Below are 9,401 nucleotides of genomic sequence, written 5' to 3' on the forward strand. Positions count from 1 at the left end.
CTGAACCACCATGCTCTGCCTTTCCACTTGGTCATGTAGCAGGAGGGTTGGACTACATGATCTCCAGAGGTTCCTTTCAACCCCTCCGATTCTGTGATTCTGTGATTTTCCCTGCTGGCCACTTCTGCTCCTACGCTCTCTTTTATTTTTAAAGTTTCAGCTACTAATAAAAGTAAGAAAATCTTACTGTAATATCATCACTTCCTTGTATTGACGTGCATCATATTCTCCGGTGAACTGATCAACTCGCAGTGATCCTGACCCTCAGCTCCCACTGGGCCTTAACTGATGCAAACGGTTTCCTTCGGTTCTTTCTTTCCCCACTTTATTTTTGCCCTGACATGCACAAAGTACAAGCACAGCGCTGGGTTTTGCAACTCTGGGCTGAAAATGCAAATATCTTCACCAGTACAGCTGGAAGGGAAGGCTTAACTTTTAGGCAATTTGTTACTGTACCACGTTCAGAATTAAGACAAGCTCAAAACACATATGTCAGTGAGGAAACGATTTAAGCCAGTGATTCAACACAACTTACTGTCCAGGCTTTGCCCTGCACGTGAAGCTTAAGTTATCGGGAGCACAATCTGTCAGATAGCGACATCATTTCAGTACAACACATCAGCAGAAAAACAAGAAGGATGGTGCTAGAATAGACCAAGAACTTGCAGCAGTATGCACACAATCCTATTATGTTACACGAAACAATACAGGCAGCACAACCCAAGATAGCACAGACTCTTTCCAAACGATGCAGGCCAAGGGATGCTTCCAGGAGATTATTCTGGAGCTACCTACAGCTTCCTGCTGGAGCGTGGACTCCCCCTACCCACCCCCACCCATCCCTTAACAGAAACAAATGAAGGAACACATTAGCACTTTTCTAGATAAAGATGCATTCACAGCAGAATCCCTGTGAGGGCTGAATACAAAGGGATGCCCTCCCCCCCCAGCCCAGACTTCAAAGTTGCCATTTTTTTTGCATAAGCAGCAATGCACCCGGATGCAAGGTGGTTATCAGGAAGGTGGCAGGAAGGGACCACTGCAGCATGAGCCACAGCTGTGCTCTAGCAGGTCAGAGAAGCGTGCTGGTGGCCAGCAGACCAGAACTTCTGTTAGCACCAGCAGAACGCCAGCTCTAAGAAACCACTTCCTATCCGATTCTCCCTCCTGACAGCCTGCTCCCTACTGTCATTCAGAACAACCAGGCAGCTGATCTCTTGCCATCCATCAGAATTGGCTAACACAACGTCACCCAGCCTACCGCATCAACAAAAACCACCAACGAATGAAGCCGGTGGTTAGCTGCAAACTTTTGCTTTACTGACAGCGTTGCGCCGAGGAGGGTTCTCTCTTTCCCATTCCACAGATGCTGCTCTCTCAGAAATCCACTCTGTACAACCTCAGATTTACAACTACAAACATCCCACACACCTGCTTCCACCTGGTGGATTACCAGAGATTGAGACTATAGCACTTCTCAAAACAATGGTGTCAACTCACCCCTGAAACTGCCAGCACGGTAACGCTGTGGGCAGCAGCAGAGGGGAGGAGCATTGGGTTTTGGGGGGAAGGGGAGCTTGTGAGAAAAGGAATACAAACCACTACTTAACTCCTTCTCAAACTCCATCTTTTCTCTCTTGGAAAGCAAACAATAAAGTGATTTTTCTTTAGTTTTGATGAGTTCTTCAAAACAGAAGAGAGCGAAGCTCTTCAGTACTGCTCCTTGGTGCTTAACATGAATGAATATCCTCAGCCAAATGCCTTGCCAAAGAACTTAGAAAACACTCTTTCCACAGTCTCAACTTCCACAGCTAAGCAAAAAAAAAAAAAAAAAAAAAAAGAGTTATTTTTCATAGTGTATATTAAAAACACACATTACACATACATACTGCACGTAACCAAAGCAAAAAAATTATCCTGAAATGTTTCATTAATTGCTAGCTTTAACCGTGAAAACCTGGGGCTATTGTAACACTCAGCAAAGAAAATGAAACAGGTCAGGGAGTGTCCTGAAATACCCTCTACTGCAATACCTTTCAGACCTCGCTTCGAAAAACGTCCCTGCTGTGGTACCTGTAAATGCAGCTTTGCAGTACCTTTTAATTCCATTTTCATATGCATATTCTTATAGTTCCTGCTCCGGTGGTATCTCATTCTCTGCACTTGCAGCCCAGCAAGACCCGCTCTGGAGCGCCAGCTGTGGCATGCTCCTTTCTGCTGCTGCATTTTCCCCTGAATGGAAGAGCAGGTGAGCCATGCCGCAGCCTTACTCTGTTCTCTCTTGCACTGTGAGCTCACTAAGATGCATGCAGGCCATTGCAAATCACACTGAAGGGCTCAATACAAACCAACACCGCAGTCTTGGTCTGCTCAGGCCTCAGTCTCCTTCTACTGAGGAGATCCATCCACAGAAATTTCAAACAGCCACTGCCAAAGGGTCCCTGGGCAAGCTGTGGTCTGCATCAGATGGCTACTGGGACCACACGCTATGTGCCCAGGTATTTATGAACTTCTGGGCCTTTGTTTTAATTTAAGAATGGCCTGGGTTGAAAAGGACCACAATGCTCATCTAGTTTCAACCCCCTGCTATGTGCAGGGTCGCCAACCAGCAGACCAGGCTGCCCAGAGCCACATCCAGCCTGGCCTTGAATGCCTCCAGGGATGGGGCATCCACAGCCTCCTTGGGCAACCTGTTCCAGTGTGTCACCATCCTCTGTGTGAAAAACTTCCTCCTAATATCTAACCTAAACCTCTTAGTTTAAAAACCCATTGTCCTATCACTATCCACCCTCATAAACAGCCGTTCCCCCTCCTGTTTATACACTTCCTTCAAGTACTGGAACGCCGCAATGAGGTCTCCCCAGAGCCTCCTCTTCTCCAAAGATACAGGCTGTTTGGCAAGGTGTGCAAATCTTGCCAGACAGCTTTCAAGCTACCCTTACATGGAACAGAAGCACCAGCAGAGTTAAATACATCCAACAGAACAGCTTTTTTGTGTGACACCAGCAAACCCCTCACGCAGAAATTCTATACCTCTGTGTCACAGCACTGGAGAAATATTTGGGCATTCACCACGTTGTTTGCTAGTGAAACAGCACACAGACATACAGGTACACAAAGCTACTAAATTGCTACATCAAGATGCGGGGCTACATTGCCAACGTGAGCATTCACGGAGCTGATCCAGCTTACTCCAGTCTGGAGTCAGAGGGACAAGAGGATGCTTGTCTTTCATGGGATCATGGGCAGGCTTCTTCCCCCACACGTAACTGCAACAGACATCAAGAACAGAACACGCCAGACTAAGCACTGCTGCTGACACCTCCACCAGCTTATTCCATCAACCGCTGCACCTGCAATCTCCCACCCCCTTCCCACGTCTCAGCACTCCCGCAGTAGAACTGAGGACTAGAAAAAATGGTCAGACTCACCTCCCACCCCCCACCTTTTTTTGGATAGCGTAGGTTTGGTTTTTTCTTCTAATAAGAAAAGAGAGGACATGAAAAAGAATTCAAAACCTGAAGTTATTTTCCTTTAGTTGCATACTTAGAAATGGCTGAAAGTCCTTTTTTATTATTAGTTTTATTACTTATTTTTCTTTCAACCAAAACAAACGTGGCCCGAAGCTAAACACCTGAAATGTGGTGCTCCAGCACAACTGGTTAAAAGCTCAGTAGAGCTGCATGCAAGTGAAAACAAGGCTTGGAATAAAGGTGCCCGGTGATCTCTGACTGAAATACTCATGGCAGCCCAGCTTCTTGCTTGCAGAGGAACTTACCAGCATTACTGTCCCAGCTGGCTTTCTCTGTATACCTTGAAATTAGGAAGCTGACTAAGCTCCCTACCAACTGGTCTGGTCAGTCCCAGTCACCCCCATCCCAAACCAGTGAAAGCTGCCAGCTTGACATCCTCTCAAAAGGTGAAATGAAGCCTTGAACCACAATGGTAGAACTGCCAGCAAACATTACAGATCTCCTCTTCCTCTAGCCCAGTTGCTGTCCTAGCCCCTCATCCCAGAATTCAAAAGAGACATTCAGCACATTTTTGCCTGTGCTGACTTTAAGTCTATTGGATAAACTCCATTCCTGGTTGTTCACAAGTCAAAAAATGTTTCCTTGGAAAACAAAGCAGAAATAAGCTGCGCTTCTCTCACAATCGCTCCATTCCAAGAGCCACAGCTTTAGCACTTCCAGTTTCCCATCTCATTAAGTGTCTTGCAATACTTGTTTTTGTAATCATTTTCCATGCTGTCTACACAAAAAGCTATCTGGGAAGCCAGAAGAACTACATTCCTTACACATGGACCCTTTCCAGACTCATCCCAATACTTTCTGTGCTTAAGGTCCTATACCTTCGTGAACACGGATCATTACAGGCCGAGCAGTTAATTCATTTTCAAGTTGCCCTAATTTTGAGGCTAAATGCTTTTTAAACTTCTCCGTCCCTGATGTTCCCGTAACTCTTGGAGGGAGTTAGACTGCCTCCCAAATTCTCTCAGTCCATTGTTGCAACAATGGCACTTCAGCATCCTGACTTGCCCTCTGATAAGCCACTGAGCCAGTCTGCATTTCTGTGCACACAGAGGGCAATTTGCATTAACTACTACAGACACAGCATCTTTCCTTCCAAGAACTTCGGAGTGAGAAGCCACTTGTATTCCTGTCCTGCAAGAGTTGAAAAGGAAAAGCTGGAAAACCTTTTCCTGCTCTTTCCTCATCACCTTCATTCTGAAAGGTTACAGCTCACGGACCCCCTGGTAGATGCCAAGGCCTTTGGTGAATCAATGAACGGCTGTTTGTTAGCTACAACATTAAGGTTCAGGCAAGATACAGAGCATAAACATTCCTCCAAAAACTTTAAAATACAAATGCAAATTTTCTGCCTGTCTTCTTGAATGTCGAACAATAGAAATGCCAATGAAAGATGTCACAGCAAGAGAAACCATCAGCCAGTTGGTCCATGATCAGTCCATAGGCTGATGACAAGTCCTTGGCAGGAGGCAATGGAGACCCAGCCACCACTGGTGGGACATACGGGGCTTCTAAACTCCTGCCCACCTCAGTCCCTCCACAAGATCTCATCCTGCTGACCAGGCCCCATGTTCAGCTCACTGCGGTCCTTGCATCTCTTTGACACAACAAATGAATTATCGCTGAGCATCCGTGGTGGCAGCCTGAATCCCCACGGACGGCGTATACGACTTCTCTTTCTCCAGCCATAGCACTGCCTTTCCGGTGCTCAACAGTGCAAACTCAGAGTTACAACAAAAAGTAAACAGGTGGTCACTTCCTGAGGTCAAAGCGTACCTGCAAATGCAGGTTCACAATGCAATGCACAAATATTTATTTTCTCTGCGTACTTTTACATCTTCTTATGTCTTGGAAAGCTTTGGTGTTTGGTTTTTTTGTTTTGTTTTTTTTTTTTAAAGGAAGAAAAAGAAAGAACAAAAATCCCCAGTTCTTCCAGTTTCTCTACATGGAGCAAATCCTCCAATACTCCCTTTGTGTGCTCAGGCCCCTGAAAGCTTCCAGGAACAGTCAAAGGATGGGGGATGAAGGAAGTTTTCTGTGATTAATCCCGCTTTCAAAAGGCTTTAGAAGTAACTATGATCAAACACGTGCAATGCATTGCTCATATCAATATGAAAACTCAGAATGGAAACTATCTGAGAAATCACTGCAGCTTTAGGTTTTCTACTTATTTACATTTTTGACAGTAAAGGATGAGTGGGTCCCTATAGAATCAAAGGGCTTCTCAAATTCAAGATACAATTCCACACAAACTGGTATCTTTACACCTTTCTTGTACATTTGTATCACAGACTCAATGGTACAAACATGAGGATGCATACCTACAAGGTTTGTAATCACACCTTTGCATCAAAATCTTTACTAAGCAATCGGAAGAAACGATGCCTACTTTTAGTACATACACGTCCACATCACTCGACTCATTTGCAACCTGTAGTACAGCTGTCATTTAGGTCTGGAGACAAAAGGAGACACGCTCCTCCTCCAGCCAGATGTAGTAAATCCACAGCAGTCAACACAAAACCCATCGGAGACACAAGAATCAGGCCTTTGGGATGGTATGCTACTGACTCCTGCATGGTTAAGTCTGCTGAGTTTGTTGAAGCACAGCTTTTAGCCAAGTGCTTTTTCATACTAACTCATCCACAGAGCAGAGACGATTAATCACCGTTTATTACTCACCTTCTGGCAACACCCACTCTAAGCTAGGCACCGTCCAGACACATCAGGAAGACGGTCCTCATCTGAAGGGTCTGTCATACAAGGGAGCCATTTCTGAAACCCAATCCCGACAGATACAGCTACCAGGATCCATCAGAACAAAGCTGCTCAGAGGATACCTTAAACGTGAACACAGTTCTTTCAAAAAGTGACGAGACTTGTAGTAAATGCACCAGCTGTACCTACTCTTCACTGCCTGCCAACCCCCACCGGAGTTACGGTACAAATAATTCTTATGAAAGGATGTTGCTGAAGAAATACAGTGAATCTTCACAGGGTATCACAGCACTCAAATGATCAGAGCCCATCACTTGGTTACAGTACATAGGAAAGTTGTTATTCTCTTCTTCTGCAGCATTAGTAACTTCTCAAACAAAGAAGCCTGATTGAGGCAGACAGAGAGGGGCTTATCAGCTTAGGAAATGGGAAGGATGGTCCAATTAACTGCCAAGCAGTCAGGCATAATTCACTCTGACGAGGCCAATGAGAGACGAGTCAGAGAAATGCATGTCCTGTCCATTTACATAACACCTAAACATTCCTCCACCGCAAACACTTCTCTTCCGCGAGCTAAATGAGGAGCAGGCCGCCAGGGGAAAACCTCCCTGTACCCATCTGCAGCTAATTGGCACTCTCTCTGACTGAGAAACCATCTCAGAGGTAGGAGAGGCATCACCATGCACTAAGCTGCTAGAGCCAGGCGCTAAGCGCTGCCACTGGGCAGGGACAGAAAGCTCCGTGCAAGGTTACCTGGGGTCCTCAGCACCGCACCGTCACCTCGCAGTCCAGGGAACGGGGAAAGAAGTAGAAAGCACAAAAAGGCAAACAAAACCTACCCCAGTCTAGGTTGACAGGCTTCGGCTCCTTTTCCCAAACCACTTCAGAAAAAGTCAGAACAATGCTGAAGTCATTTCACAATGTTTAAAAAAAAAGAAGAAAAAAAAAAAAGAAGGAAAGAAGCTGAAGGCAATCCATATGTAACAGCTGATGGAGAAAGCTGTGAATCCAGCCTGAGAGCTGCTTCTCACATTCTGTGCTGCGCTGAGTGCACTGCTGGCACCAGGTGAGCAAAAGGAAGGCACAGAGAAAGAGGAAGGGGAGAAATGCTACGAAAGATGCCAGAATGAAAAGAGAAAGCTCTCAATGGACCGTACCTTAAGCATCACCTGGGAGGCAACAGGTATCTGAAACAGAGAGGGAGGAAAGGAAAACGCCTCAAAAAGAGTCCCTGAGCCATTGACTCACAAACATGAGCCTTGTATGACATTTATGGCAAGAGCAGCATCTTTACTCTGCAACAACAGCGCACGCACAGGACTCAGCCCATCCCTTGGTAACTTGCGTGTAACCCCCCTCATTTCTCAAAGTGCCAGACTTCAGGCTACCGTGATCCAAAACACGTGCTTCGTGGACAGGATGATTAAAAAGAAGTCACTGGCGGGATATATTTACGTTACATACGGTGACATCCTATTTGCCAGCCGGTTACCAGGAGCTAAGGAATTCGCACGGTACCAGGGAAGTCGCCTTGCTGCAGGGTGTTATAGCGAGCAAGCACCAGGCTATATATGGTATGTTTACTGAAGGATTAGGCATCAACGTGTTACAGAAGGACTGATGTCGTGCACCGGACACTGAGCTTGCTGCTTAGAAAGCAGTGTGTCACAGACCCCTCGTGCTCCTGGCCAAGGGTGCCAGTGAAACCTCTAGAAAACAGGAACAGGTTATGCCGCGAGTAATGATTAACTGCGGGGAGTATCAGCCCAGCCAGCTCCACCCTCCCGCGCTCCCCATCTCCTCTCTTCCTCCTCCGGTACTTCAGGGCCCGGCTGTCCACAAGGCAGCCAGGAGGAGGGCATGACGCGGAGCCAGGCGCATGCTGTGCCGTGCACAAGGGATGATGGGCACAGACAAGTGCACCCGCTCCTTCTTCACAAACAGCTGGCAGCAGGCGAGCCAGCGCCGCAGCTCCCCGCCTGCCGGCGATGCAGCCGAGCCCGCACAGGCCTATTTCATAACAGGAGGGAGAAAAATCCTGAAAGGGCAGAGGGAGGAGGGTGGACTAAAGATGCCTTAAAGCGCAGCAGAAGGTTCGTATCTGGCTTCAGAGTCCTGCCTAACCTGTTCTATGGTATGTTCCGTTTAACTCTCGTTTTGTTGGTTTGCTTTTCTGTTGGCAGCCGGAGCCGAGCTGCAGCCCCTTCTCTGCCCCGACACCTTTCACACCCTGTCACGCTCCAGCACAAACGCCGGCCCACGGGAAGGGGATGCCAGAAAACGAAACGTTGAGCCCGACACGGGCTGATCCTGGACACGTGGCTTCTTTATGACAGGGAACAGGAGCGACCTGACCAACTCAGCGACGCTGCCAGCCCGCCCGTGCCAGCCCATCGCCTTCATCGCTACTCCTCCAGCACCTCAAAAATAAAAACTATGCAAACAATAAGGGGGCGGGGAAGCAAAGCAGAGAAAACCCCAAACCACACGCTCAGAAGACTGCATGCCCCGAAAATCTAACCAGAGCTGGTGCGGGGGCGGCAGCACCGGGACACGTTCTCACCGCTGCAGCAGATTTATGTCTTCATTGTGTGCAGTACCCACAGGGTTAATGGACAGCCCAAAGATCAGCCATCTACCTGCTAAGCAACGCAGGCATCAACTCAAAGCTCTGCGGGGGGTTTGACACGGGCTGAACAGTTTCTGACCGATGGCAAGAACGTGGGCTCGCTCAGTAGCCATTTTAAGCAACGGATGCATTCACCACGGGAGCCCAGCGACAAAAGAACCGGGGGCAAAAACACGGGGCAGAAACACGGACCCCTAAAAGCTCAGCAACACACGCACGGCTCGATCGCAGCGGCAGCAGCACGCGTGAAATGCACTGAAAGAAACCAACAAAGAAAGAGAGATGATTAAACGACCTTCAGAGCACAGCAAATCCCTCAGAGCAATGAGTGCCGGGCACAAGAAATGTCCTGGTTTCCAGTCAGTTGTTTCATATGTTTTCCAGGGAGTTCTCGTGCTGTGGGAAAGATTTCTGCGTGCATTGAAAGTAAGCCTGCAACATCCCCTTCCACTCCCACAGCAAGTATGCAATCCATAAAAGATTAAAGTGCTGCAGACATATGCTTCGGCTAAGACTCTCCTTTT

General features: G+C 47.4%; 1 protein-coding gene and 1 long non-coding RNA gene across 6 annotated transcripts in view; one reads left to right on the top strand and one right to left on the bottom strand.

Moving 5' to 3' along the window:
• RREB1 (ras responsive element binding protein 1) overlaps nt 1-9,401 on the bottom strand; it is a 122,862-nt gene that overhangs the window by 83,485 nt on the left and 29,976 nt on the right. The window lies entirely within an intron of this gene.
• Nucleotides 8,072-9,377, top strand: LOC107051677. The gene is made up of 2 exons (XR_001463393.4): nt 8,072-8,341; nt 8,432-9,377. It is a non-coding gene; the product is annotated as an uncharacterized LOC107051677 (long non-coding RNA).

The sequence above is a fragment of the Gallus gallus genome, chromosome 2, assembly GCF_016699485.2.
Source record: "Gallus gallus isolate bGalGal1 chromosome 2, bGalGal1.mat.broiler.GRCg7b, whole genome shotgun sequence".
In the NCBI taxonomy this organism is placed as follows: domain Eukaryota; kingdom Metazoa; phylum Chordata; class Aves; order Galliformes; family Phasianidae; genus Gallus; species Gallus gallus.